Source organism: Triticum aestivum, chromosome 4D (genome assembly GCF_018294505.1).
Source record: "Triticum aestivum cultivar Chinese Spring chromosome 4D, IWGSC CS RefSeq v2.1, whole genome shotgun sequence".
NCBI classification, from domain to species: domain Eukaryota; kingdom Viridiplantae; phylum Streptophyta; class Magnoliopsida; order Poales; family Poaceae; genus Triticum; species Triticum aestivum.
This window is the reverse complement of record NC_057805.1, coordinates 449,041,360-449,054,087: the sequence shown is the minus strand read 5'-3', so window position 1 is coordinate 449,054,087 and position 12,728 is coordinate 449,041,360.

Sequence of the window (12,728 nt, the reverse complement as noted above, 5' to 3'; positions counted from 1 at the left end):
GAACAGGAAGCCCCCAAGTGATTTTAAGAATTGTTTAACGACGCTGATTCGAATACGATCCACGTCGGTTCTCAAAGGGGTTAAACTATGATTCAAATATGATCAAAGAAACCTCCCAATGAGCTCGGCACTTTGCCAATCAAATGGGTATCGACAGCTATGTGCTCTTTGGTTCGAATACGACCTATGTTTGAACAGGAAGCCCCCAAGTGACCTTATCGCCTACGGCTAGATTCGAATACGATCATAAGCCGGATCCTCCTTCAAGTTATCATGTAATCTGGCGATGAAAACAACACGTGCACATTTGGAGGAGAAAAAAGGACAGAGGTCCTGCTTTATTGCTTATCATAATATATACATGGCTTAGAGGAGTATGTACATCATGAGAGCCGGTGGCTCAAGTGTCGTAAGGCCGAAGCTGAGCTATGTTCCACGGCCGTCGGGTCTCTTCCTCCGACTTACGTGAATCTTTGTGCTCCCGAATGTCAATGAGGTAATATGACCCATTGTGCAAATTCTTGCTGACCACAAAGGGCCCTTCCCAAGGCGGGGATAGCTTGTGCGCATCTGTTTGATCCTGGATGAGCCGGAGCACGAGATCACCTTCCTGGAAGACCCGGGATTTAACCCGGCGGCTATGATAACGGCGCAGGTCTTGTTGGTAAATCGCTGAACGGGCTGCTGCCACATCACATTGTTCGTCCAACAAGTCAAGAGCATCCTGGCGCGCTTGTCCATTATCCGTCTCAACGTAAGCCGCCACTCGAGGTGAGTCATGACGGATGTCACTGGGGAGGACTGCTTCTGCCCCATAAACCATGAAGAAAGGCGTAAAACCTGTAGACCTGTTAGGAGTAGTGTTGATGCTCCATAACACGGAGGGCAACTCCTCCACCCAACAACCCGGCGTCCGTTGCAAAGGGACCAAAAGCCGGGGCTTGATGCCCTTCAGAATCTCCTGATTAGCTCTCTCAGCTTGACCATTGGATTGCGGATGAGCCACTGAGGAAACATCAAGTCGGATATGCTCTCGTTGACAAAACTCTTCCATGGCGCCTTTGGAGAGATTGGTGCCATTGTCAGTGATAATGCTGTGCGGAAAACCAAAGCGAAAGATCACCTTTTTCATAAACTGAACCGCCGTGGCTGCATCGCACTTGCTAACTGGCTCCGCTTCAACCCACTTGGTAAACTTGTCAACTGCCACCAAAAGGTGGGTCTTCTTATCCTTGGATCTTTTGAAAGGCCCAACCATATCCAGCCCCCAGACCGCAAAGGGCCAAGTAATTGGGATCATCCTCAGCTCTTGAGCCGGTACATGAGCCCGTCGCGAGAACCTTTGGCAACCATCACACTTACTGACCAAGTCCTCTGCATCAGCATGAGCCGTCAACCAATAAAAACCATGATGAAAAGCCTTGGCCACAAGAGACTTTGAGCCGGCGTGATGGCCACAATCCCCTTCATGGATCTCACGCAAGATCTCTTGCCCTTCCTCAGGGGAAACACAACGCTGAAATGCTCCCGTAACACTGCGGTGGTGCAACTCACCATTGATAACAATCATTGACTTAGCCCGCCGGGTTATTTGCCTGGCCAAAGTTTCATCCTCAGGCAACTCGCCCCGGGTCATGTAAGCCAGATAGGGCATTGTCCAGTCTGGTATGATATGGAGAGCCGCCACCAGTCGTGCCTCCGGGTCGGGGACAGCCAAGTTTTCCTCTGTAGGCAACTTAACAGAAGGATTATACAGGACATCCAGGAAAGTATTAGGCGGCACCGGCTTTCGCTGAGAGCCTAGCCGGCTTAAAGCATCAGCCGCCTCGTTCTTCCTGCGATCAATGTGCTCTACTTGGTAGCCCTGAAAGTGCCCAGCAATGGCATCAACTTCGCGGCGATAAGCCGCCATGAGAGGGTCCTTAGAGTCCCACTTGCCTGATACTTGTTGAGCCACCAAGTCTGAGTCACCGAAACACCTTACCCGGCTCAAGCTCATCTCCTTAGCCATCCGAAGACCGTGGAGCAAGGCCTCGTACTCAGCCGCATTGTTAGTGCAAGGAAACATCAATTGTAGCACATAATGGAACTTGTCACCTTTAGGGGAAGCCAATACAACTCCAGCCCCCGAGCCCTCCAACTGCCTGGACCCATCGAAGTGAATAGTCCAATATGTGTTATCCGGCTTTTGCTCGGGCACTTGTGACTCTGTCCAATCATTGATGAAATCCACCAAGGCCTGAGATTTAACAGCAGTGCGTGGCACATATTTGAGACCATGAGGTCCAAGCTCGATAGCCCACTTAGCCACTCTCCCTGTGGCCTCTCTGTTTTGAATGATATCACTAAGAGGGGCAGAACTGACCACGGTTATGGGATGACCCTGGAAATAATGCTTAAGCTTCCGGCTAGCCATGAACACACCATAAACAAGCTTCTGCCAATGTGGATACCGCTGTTTGGACTCGATAAGCACTTCGCTGACATAATAAACCGGCCGCTGAACCGGATGCTCCTTACCCTCTTCCTTGCGTTCCACCACCACAGCCACACTGACGGCTCGTGTGTTCGCCGCCACGTACAGTAATAAGGGCTCCTTATCAACCGGAGCAGCAAGGACTGGGGGCTCTGCCAGCTGCTTCTTCAAATCCTCAAAGGCGGTATTAGCTGCATCATTCCAGACAAAGTTATCAGTTTTCTTCATCAACTGATATAATGGCATGGCCTTCTCACCCAAACGGCTTATAAACCGGCTTAAAGCAGCGATGCGACCCGCCAAACGCTGAACGTCATTTATACACGCCGGCTTAGCCAGGGAGGTGATGGCCTTGATCTTCTCCGGGTTAGCCTCAATGCCTCTGTCAGAAACCAAAAAACCCAAGAGCTTGCCTGCAGGGACACCAAAGACACACTTGGCCGGGTTAAGCATCATCTTGTAGACCCGGAGATTATCAAAGGTTTCTCTCAAATCATCTATCAGGGTTTCCTCCTTTATGGATTTAACCACAATATCGTCCACATAAGCATGAACATTGCGCCCAATCTGTTTATGAAGACAGTTCTGCACGCAACGCTGATAAGTCGCCTGTGCACACTTGAGTCCAAAGGGCATGGATACATAGCAGAAGGCTCCAAAGGGAGTGATGAACGCCGTCTTCTCCTGGTCCTTAACCGCCATTTTAATCTGATGATATCCAGAATAAGCGTCCAGGAAACTTAAGCGCGCACAACCGGCCGTAGCATCAATAATTTGATCAATACGGGGAAGGGCAAAAGGATCAGCTGGACATGCTTTATTTAAGTCCGTGTAGTCCACACACATCCTCCAAGTGCCGTTCTTCTTGAGTACGAGCACCGGGTTAGCCAACCACTCCGGGTGAAAGACTTCAACAATAAACCCGGCCGCCAAGAGCCGGGCCACCTCTTCGCCAATGGCTTTCCGCCTCTCTTCATTAAACCGCCGAAGGAACTGTCTAACCGGCTTAAATTTCGGATCAACATTGAGAGTGTGCTCAGCGAGTTCTCTAGGTACACCTGGCATGTCCGAAGGTTTCCATGCGAAGATGTCCCTATTCTCACGGATGAACTCGATGAGCGCGCTTTCCTATTTTGGATCCAGATTGGCACTGATGCTGAATTGCTGAGATGAATCTCCTGGAACGAAATCAACAAGTTTAGTCTCATCAGCCGACTTAAATTTCATTGCCGGCTCATGCTCCGTAGTCGGCTTTTTCAGAGAGGTCATATCTGTTGGGTCGATGTTGTCTTTGTAAAACTTCAACTCCTCTGTTGCACAAACAGATTCTGCATAAGCTGCATCGCCTTCCTCACATTCCAAGGCCACCTTCCGGCTGCCGTGAACCGTAATGGTCCCATTATGACCCGGCATCTTGAGCTGTAAATATATGTAACACGGCCGTGCCATGAACTTGGCGTAAGCCGGCCGCCCAAATATGGCATGGTACGGACTTCTTATCTTGACCACCTCAAAGGTCAATTTTTCCACCCTGTAGTTGTTCTCATCTCCGAAGGCCACTTCCAACTCGATCTTGCCGACTGGGTAAGCCGACTTACCAGGTACCACACCGTGGAAAATAGTGTTTGATTGGCTGAGATTCTTATCAATCAACCCCATACGACGAAATGTCTCATAATAGAGGATGTTGATGCTGCTGCCCCCATCCATGAGTACCTTAGTGAACTTATATCCTCCCACCTGAGGAGCCACCACCAGGGCCAAGTGACCCGGATTATCCACCCGGGGAGGGTGATCCTCCCTACTCCACACTATAGGTTGCTCTGACCACCGCAAGTAGCGTGGAACCGCCGGCTCAACAGCGTTCACAGCCCTCTTATGAAGCTTCTGATCTCGCTTGCACAGACTGGTGGTAAACACATGATACTGCCACCGCTAAGCTGCTTTGGATTGGTCTGATAACCTCCCTGCTGCTGTTGATGACCCTGGCCAGACTGCTGATTAAAGCCCCCTTGACCGTTCTGAGGGTTAGAATTTGAGCCGCCGCCCGGGCCATGAAAGCCGCCGGCGCCTGAGCCGCCGCCCGGGCCATTGTAATTCTTAAAGGCCTTCATGATTGCACAATCCTTCCATAGATGAGTTGCTGGCTTCTCTCTAGAGCCATGCCTTGGACAAGGCTCATTCAATAGTTGTTCCAGCGTCGGGCCGGACCCGCCGCCTCGGGGAGGGGGCCTCCCCTTGCGTCGCTGGTTACTACCTTGCGAGCTGGCGTTGGCTACAAACTCTAGGCTGCCATCGGCCTTGCGCTTGCCTCCTCCTTGGTTTCCCGGGTTATGCTGAGGACCCTTGCCATTGCCGTTCTTCTTTCCCTTCCCTGTCCTTTCATCATCTGAAGCGGGGTCCTTGGTACCATCAGAATCGGCGTACTTGACAAGAGCCGCCATCAGTGTACCCATATCATTGCAGTCGCGCTTAAGCCGCCCGAGTTTCATCTTTAGGGGCACAAAACAACAATTCTGCTCCAACATTAAGACTGCAGAGCCGGCGTCCATCTTATCCGAGGGATGTATTATCTCCTTAACCCAGTGAACCCAATGTGTTGTAGACTCACCCTCCTGCTGCTTGCAGTTAGTTAAATCCACAATTGACATAGATTGCCTACAGGTATCCTTGAAGTTTTGGATGAACCGGGCTTTCAGCTCAACCCAAGACCCAATGGAATTCGGTGGTAGCCCTTTCAACCAAGTGCGGGCAATCCCATCTAACATCATGGTGAAATACTTAGCCATGGCCGCCTCACTGACCTCCAGCAGCTCCATAGCCATCTCATAATTCTCGATCCAGGCTGCAGGCTGTAAGTCTGCTGTGTAATTAGGCACCTTCCTAGGGCCTTTGAAGTTCTTGGGTAGACGCTCATTGCGGATAGCTGGTACTAAACAAGGGACACCCCCAGTCCTGGTAGGGATACCCACGTCGACGGAAGTCGTCGGATAAGCCGAGGGGGGGGGGTCTGGTAAGCTGTCAATTGAGGCACCTGCTCCGCCTCTTGCCACGCTCTGTCCTGGTCTGCTGCGTGAAAGGCTCCGTTATGAACCGGGCCATGGCCTGGGGGCGGGTCATGGCGTCGGACGTTATTTGAGCCGGTCGCTGAGACCATGTGTCTGCTGTAACTCGGGCTCCGGCCTGGACGAGGGGTCGAGTGGATCCTGTCTCGGCTGTAGGAATACGCCTCCTGCTGCACCAGTGCTGTCTGAAGGAGTTCCCTGACCCGACGGGTTTCAATAGCCGTCGGAGAGTCGCCGTCAACTGGGAGAGCCGCCAGCCGTGCCGCCGCGGCGACCATGTTCTCCAGCGGGTTATTATAATGACCCGGGGGTATTGGTACGTACTGAGGCGGGGCAGGGGGCACCTGGGGAGGCCCCATCACTTGCGGCTGAATAGGGGTCCCAGACCCGGGCACTATGACCCCTGGCGGGTTACTAGACCCTGCACCTGGCGTGTGGAAGAGGTTTCGCGGATCGTAAACCGGAGGGAGTCGTGATTGGGCCTTTTGATGCCTCCTTCTCAGGACCTCATTGGACGCGTTTTGATCCATCGTGAGCTGGAAGGACTGCGCTTGAATCAACTGGGTTTGGGCGTCGAGAGCCGCCCTTTCCGCAGCCATCCTGATCCCCTCTGCTGCCAGATCCTCCTTGGCTTTCACTAGATCCAATTTTAACTGCGCCACCTCCGCATCATGCTAAGCTTGATCTGCCGGGTCAACCGTAGCGGTTAACAGCGCCGTCATCTTGTCCGTAAGATCCATTAGTACCTGAGCCGGAGAAGGCACCGGGTTTCCCGCTCCAGCAGCGGGGTTCTGAACAGGCTGCGCACCGGCCATAAAGACTCCAACCTGACTTGGCGGCTCAAACGGGTCCGGAATACTATCACCATCGGAACAACCCATGAGCCTGCCATCTTGGAGTTGATACAACGAGTTTGACTCATCGGTGGACGACTCGCCGTCAGAGCCGGCGGCCGCCTCATCACCAGATCCAGATTGACCAGAGGGCCCTCCATGGATACATCCCACAAAAGTGTGCCGTAAGGCAGGCCGGGCCCGGGCGGGTCGTGCACGCTGAGCCGTCTCGATGAGATCGGCGCAGACATCCGGCTCAGGGCCCGGCTCACCAATCTTGCCAATGAAAACATGAATTCCGCCGATGGGGACCCGGTACCCGTACTCAATTGAGCCGGCGTCGGGGCCCCAGTTTGCATCGTCGATATAGAGCTTGCCGCGACGACTCTTGGTCATCCGGCCCACATTGTATCCCTTGAGCCCTTCGAAGCTGCCCTTCAAGAACTCAAATCCACCGTGCGCTGGCCCCACGGTGGGCGCCAACTGTCGTGGAATTTTCACGGCAGATGTCCTCGAGCTAGGACTTAGTCGTGGAGCCATCGCAGCTAGGAAGCTTGAAGGGGTTAATGCGGGACAAGGAACATGAGGGTTTATACTGGTTCGGCCCCTTACGGTGAAGGTAAAAGCCTACGTCCAGTTTGAGGTGGCATTGATTAGGGTTACGATCACCAGGGAGCTAAACTGTTATGCCCGGCTCTTGATGAGATTGTTCTCTGCCTTAAACCGCTGCCGGGTCGCCCCTTTATATAGGGAGGCTGATGCCCTGCAGCTCTCAGAGTCCCGGCCGGCTCATAAGAGTGTCCGGCTCGGACTCTCAATTATTCTTGCCTTACACTACAAGTTCTACCATAACAATGATTGAAACTACGGGCCTTAAGCCATATCCGGGTCTTAAGCCCATCTTTGGCCCACCATCTTCAAGCTTGACGCCAGGCTTCTGGCAATGACCATATGAGTAACCCGGCCCCTCCTGGCGGGTGACTCTAAGGTCTATATCCTCAACACTACTATAAGTACTGTTGCAAACCCATTCATATTTTATTTTTGCATTATATCTACTGTATTCCAACTTTAATATAGCTTATACCCTCCAATACAAACCATAGATTCATCGAAATAAGCACACAACGCAAAGAAAACGGAATCTGTAAAAAACAGAACAGTCTGTAGCAATCTGAAAACTTTCAATACTTCTGTAACTCCAAATCTTCTGTAACTCCAAAACGTGGGAAATTTGTATATTAATCTTCTACTAAAAGAATCAGTATTTTATCGCGCTTCTGTTAAAAATGAGAATTATTTTCCTGGGCGCAAAAGTTTCTGTTTTTTAGCAAGATCAAATCAACTATCACCCAACATGATCCCAAAGGCTTTGCTTGGCACAAACACTAATTAAAACATAAAAACACAATCATAACAGTAGCATAATTGTGCAAACACTCAAGAACAGAAAGAAAAGGACAATAATAAATTTTATTCATTGGGTTGCCTCCCAACAAGCGCTATCGTTTTATGCCCCTAGCTAGGCCTAATGCAAAGATTCAAGTATTGACATCTTTAGTTTCATTTTCCTTAGCGGTGTCTTTGTCAGGAGGTTTTGCAAAAACAACACAGAACACCTTATCCATGAGACTTTAGCACTATCAAGTTGCTTATCATCATAACCCTTTTGATTTCCGGCAACAAACCAAGAATAGTGTTGATTAACATCATTGAAAACTTGTTGGATTACATCTAAAACAGGGAGTTCCTTTTTAAGATTCTCATCAAACATTTGATTATCCCCAAGCAAATGTCTTAGCACGTAATCACTATTATAAAGAATCTCATATATCACCGGTTTTTCATGATTCATACCATAAAAATCAAAAATTTCCCTAGCTTCCTGTATTATGTAATCAAATTCATTCATAAGAACAAGGGTGGCTAACTTTTTAGCTTTAGGATTATTTATAACGTGTAGCTCAAAAAACAATCTTTGCAAGGTAGGATGAGTGCGGATAAATTTATTTTCAAGTTCCAGAGCTAGCGCTGAAATAGCTTCCGCATAAGATTTAGTCCTCTTAAGTATAGGAACATCATCGAGACTTAAATTTCCAACACAATTGAAAAATTCTTGGATATGTTCTTTTCCTATAACATTCTCTTGCCCGAGAACAAAAGTTTTAGCATCCAGATTGCCAGATCGTCCAATTTTAGGAGTTAGGCCATCATCTGTTTTGCCATACCAAAGTCACTCATGGTGACAAGAATTCCCATGAGAAATGCGAACGAAAAGGAGGGCGCATAAAACTGCAAATTTTTGTGAAATGGGGGAGATGAAAACGAGAGGCAAATGGCAAATAATGTAATCTCCGATTAACCTATTAACCTAGAGCCCAGTGCCAGTTTCTATTTTTTCTTTGTTTTAGAGTTTCGTAGAAAAGGAATACCGAACGGAGTCCAAACGGAATAAAACTTTTGCAATGATTTTTCTTGGACCAGAAGACATCCAGAGGACTTGGAGTGCACGTCAGGGAAGCCACAAGGCAGCCACAAGGACGGAGGGCGTGCCCAGGGGGTAGGGCGCGCCCCCACCCTTGTGGGCCCCTCGCGACTCCACCGACCTATTTCTTCCACCTATATATTCCCATATATCCCAAAACAACCAGGGGAGCCACGAAAACACTTTTCCACCGCCGCAACCTTCTGTACCTATGATATCCCATCTAGGGGCCTTTTCCGGCGTCTTGCCGGAGGGGGATTCGATCACGGAGGGCTTCTACATTAACACCATTGCCCTTTTGATGAAGCGTGAGTAGTTTACCTTAGACCTACGGGACCATAGCTAGTAGCTAGATGGCTTCTTCTGTCTCTTTGATTATCAATACCATGTTCTCCTTGATGTTCTTGGAGATCTATTCAATGTAATACTTTTTTGCGGTGTGTTTGCTGAGATCCGATGAACTGTGGATTTCTGATCAGCATATCTATGAATATTATTCGAATCTCCTCTGAATTCTTATATGCATGATTTGATATCTTTGCAAGTCTCTTCAAACTATCGATTTGGTTTGGCCAACTAGATTGGTTTTTCTTGCAATGGGAGAAGTGCTTAGCTTTGGGTTCAATCTTGCAGTGTCCTTTCCCAGTGACAGTAGGGTAGTAAATTTTATTGTATTGTTGCCATCGAGGATACAAAGATGGGGTTTACATCATATTGCTTGAGTTTATTGCTCTACATCATGTCATCTTATTTAATGCGTTACTCTGTTCTTCATGAACTTAATAGTCTAGATGCAGGCAGGAGACGGTCGATGTGTGGAGTAATAGTAGTAAATGCAGAATCATTTCGGTCTACTTGACACGGACATGATGCCTATATTCATGACGAGTCCCTTAGATATCGTCATAACTTTGCGCTTTTCTATCAATTTCTCAGCTGTAATTTGTTCACCCACCATAATACTTTCTATCTTGAGAGAAGCCTCTAGTGAAACCTTTGGCCCCCGGGTCTATTTTCCATCATATAATCTTCTATTTTCCATCATATTAGTTTCCGATTTACTTCCTTTGCAATCTCTTACTTTTTGATCTATAAACCAAAAATACCAAAAATATGTACTTTACTGTTTATCTATCTCTATCAGTTCTCACCTTTGGAAGTAACCGTGAAGGGATTGACAATCCCTTTATCGCGTTGGATGCAAGTTGTTGTTTGTTTGTGCAGGTATTCGGTGACTTGTGTGTTGTCTCCTACTGGATTGATACTTTGGTTCTCAAAACTGAGGGAAATACTTACTCTACTTTGCTGCATCACCCTTTCCTCTTCAATGGAAACACGAACGCAAGCTCAAGAAGTAGCAGGAAGAATTTCTGGCGCCGTTGCCAGGGAGATCTACGCCAAGTCAAGACATACCAAGTACCCATCATAAATTCTCATCTCTTGCATTACATTATTCGCCATTCGCCTCTCGTTTTCCTATCCCCCACTTGTAAAATGATTTTTGAAAAGATTTGCCTTTTCTTCGCCCCTCTTGCTTTTGTCTTCTTGGCTTGCTTTTTGTGTGCTTGTGTGTTGGATTGCTTGGTTTGTCATGATGACTCAAGAGAATACTAAATTGTGTGACTTTTCCAACACCAATAACAATGATTTTATTAGTACTCCGATTGGTCCCGCTACTAATGCGGAATCTTGTGAAATCAATGCTGCTTTGCTGAATCTTGTTATGAAAGATCAATTTTCCGGCCTTCCTAGTGAAGATGCCGCATCCCATCTAAAAATTTTCGTTGATTTGTGTCATATGCAAAGTAAAAAAGATGTGCATAATGATATCATTAAATTGAAGCTATTTTCGTTCTCACTTAGAGATCGTGCTAAAACTTGGTTTTCATCTTTGCCTAAAAATCGTATTGATTCATGGAATAAGTGTAAAGATGCTTTTATTTCCAAGTATTTCCCTCCCACTAAGATCATCTCCTTTAGGAACGATATTCTGAATTTTAAGCAACTTGATCATGAACAGGTTGCACAGTCGTGGGATAGGATGAAATTGATGATACAAAATTGCCCTACTCATGGTTTGAATTTGTGGATGATTATACAAAACTTTTATGCCGGATTGAATTTTGCTTCTAGAAATCTTTTAGATTCGGCAGTGGGAGGTACTTTAATGGAAATTACTTTAGGAGAAGCTACTAAACTCCTAGATAATGTTATGGTTAATTATTCTCAATGGCATACCGAAAGATCTTCCACTAGTAAAAAAGTGCATGCGATTGAAGAGATTAATGTTTTGAGTGGAAAGATGTATGAGCTTATGAAATTATTTGCTAGCAAGAGTGCTCCTATTGATCCTAATGATATGCCTTTGCATACTTTGATTGAGAATAATAATGAAACTATGGATGTGAATTTTGTTGGTAGGAGCAATTTTGGTAATAACGCATATAGAGGCAATTTTAATCCTAGGTCATTTCCTAGTAATTCCTCTAATAACTATGGTAATTTCAACAACAATTCTTATGGAAATTATAATAAGGTGCCCTCTGATTTTGCAAATAGTGTTAAATAATTTATGAGTTCTCAAAAGAGTTTCAATGCTTTGATTGAAGAAAAATTGCTTAAGATTGATGATTTGGCTAGGAACTTGGATAGAATTTCTCTTGATGTTGATGATTTGAAACTTAGATCTATTCCTCCTAAGCATGATATCAATGAGTCTCTCAAAGCTATGAGAATTTTCATTGATGGGTGCAAAGAAAGAACCGCTAAGATGCGTGCTAAAAAAGATTGGTTTATAAAAGCGTGTTCTTCTAGTTTCCATGAAAATAATGATGAAGATCTTAAAGTGATTGATGTGACTCCTATTGAATCTTTGTTTTCAAATATAAATCTTGATAAAGATGGGACTGGAGATGAGTCAACTTTAGTTAAAAGGCGTCCCAATGATTCAGAGTTTTTAGATCTTGATGCAAAAATTGATAAAAGTGGGATTGGAGAGGTCAAAACTTTAAGTAGAAATGAACCCACTCTTTTGGACTTCAAGGAATTTAATTATGATAATTGTTCTTTAATAGATTGTATTTCCTTGTTGCAATCCATGTTGAATTCTCCTCATGCTTATAATCAAAACAAAGCTTTTACGAAACAAATCGTTAATGCTATGATGCAATCTTTTGAAGAAAAGCTTGAATTGGAAGTTTCAATTCCTAGAAAAATTTATGATGAGTGGTAACCTACTATTAAGATTAAGATTAAAGATTATGAGTGCCATGCTTTTGTGATTTGGGTGCTAGTGTTTCCATGATTCCAAAAACTTTATGTGATGTGTTAGGTTTCGTGAATTCGATGATTGTTCCTTAAATTTGCATCTTGCGGATTCCACTATTAAGAAACCTATGGGAAGGATTAATGATGTTCTTATTGTTGCACATAGGAACTATGTGCCCGTATATTTCATTGTTCTTGATATAGATTGCAATCCTACATGTCCTATTATTCTTGGTAGACCTTTCCTTAGAACGATTGGTGCAATTATTGATATGAAAAAAGGAAACATTAGATATCAATTTCCGTTAAGGAAAGGCATGGAACACTTTCCAAGAAAGAAAATTAAATTGCCTTATGAATCTATTATGAGAGCCACTTATGGATTGCATGCCAAAGATGATAATACTTAGATCTATTCGTGTTTTATGACTAGCTAAGGGCGTTAAACAATAGCGCTTGTTGGGAGGCAACCCAATTTTATTTTTGTTTTCAATTTTTTGTTCTGTTTTGCATTAAATAATTTATCTAGCCTATGGTTAGATGTAGTTTTTTATGTATTAATTAGTGTTTGTGCCTAGTAAGTCCTTTGGGATAGCTTACGG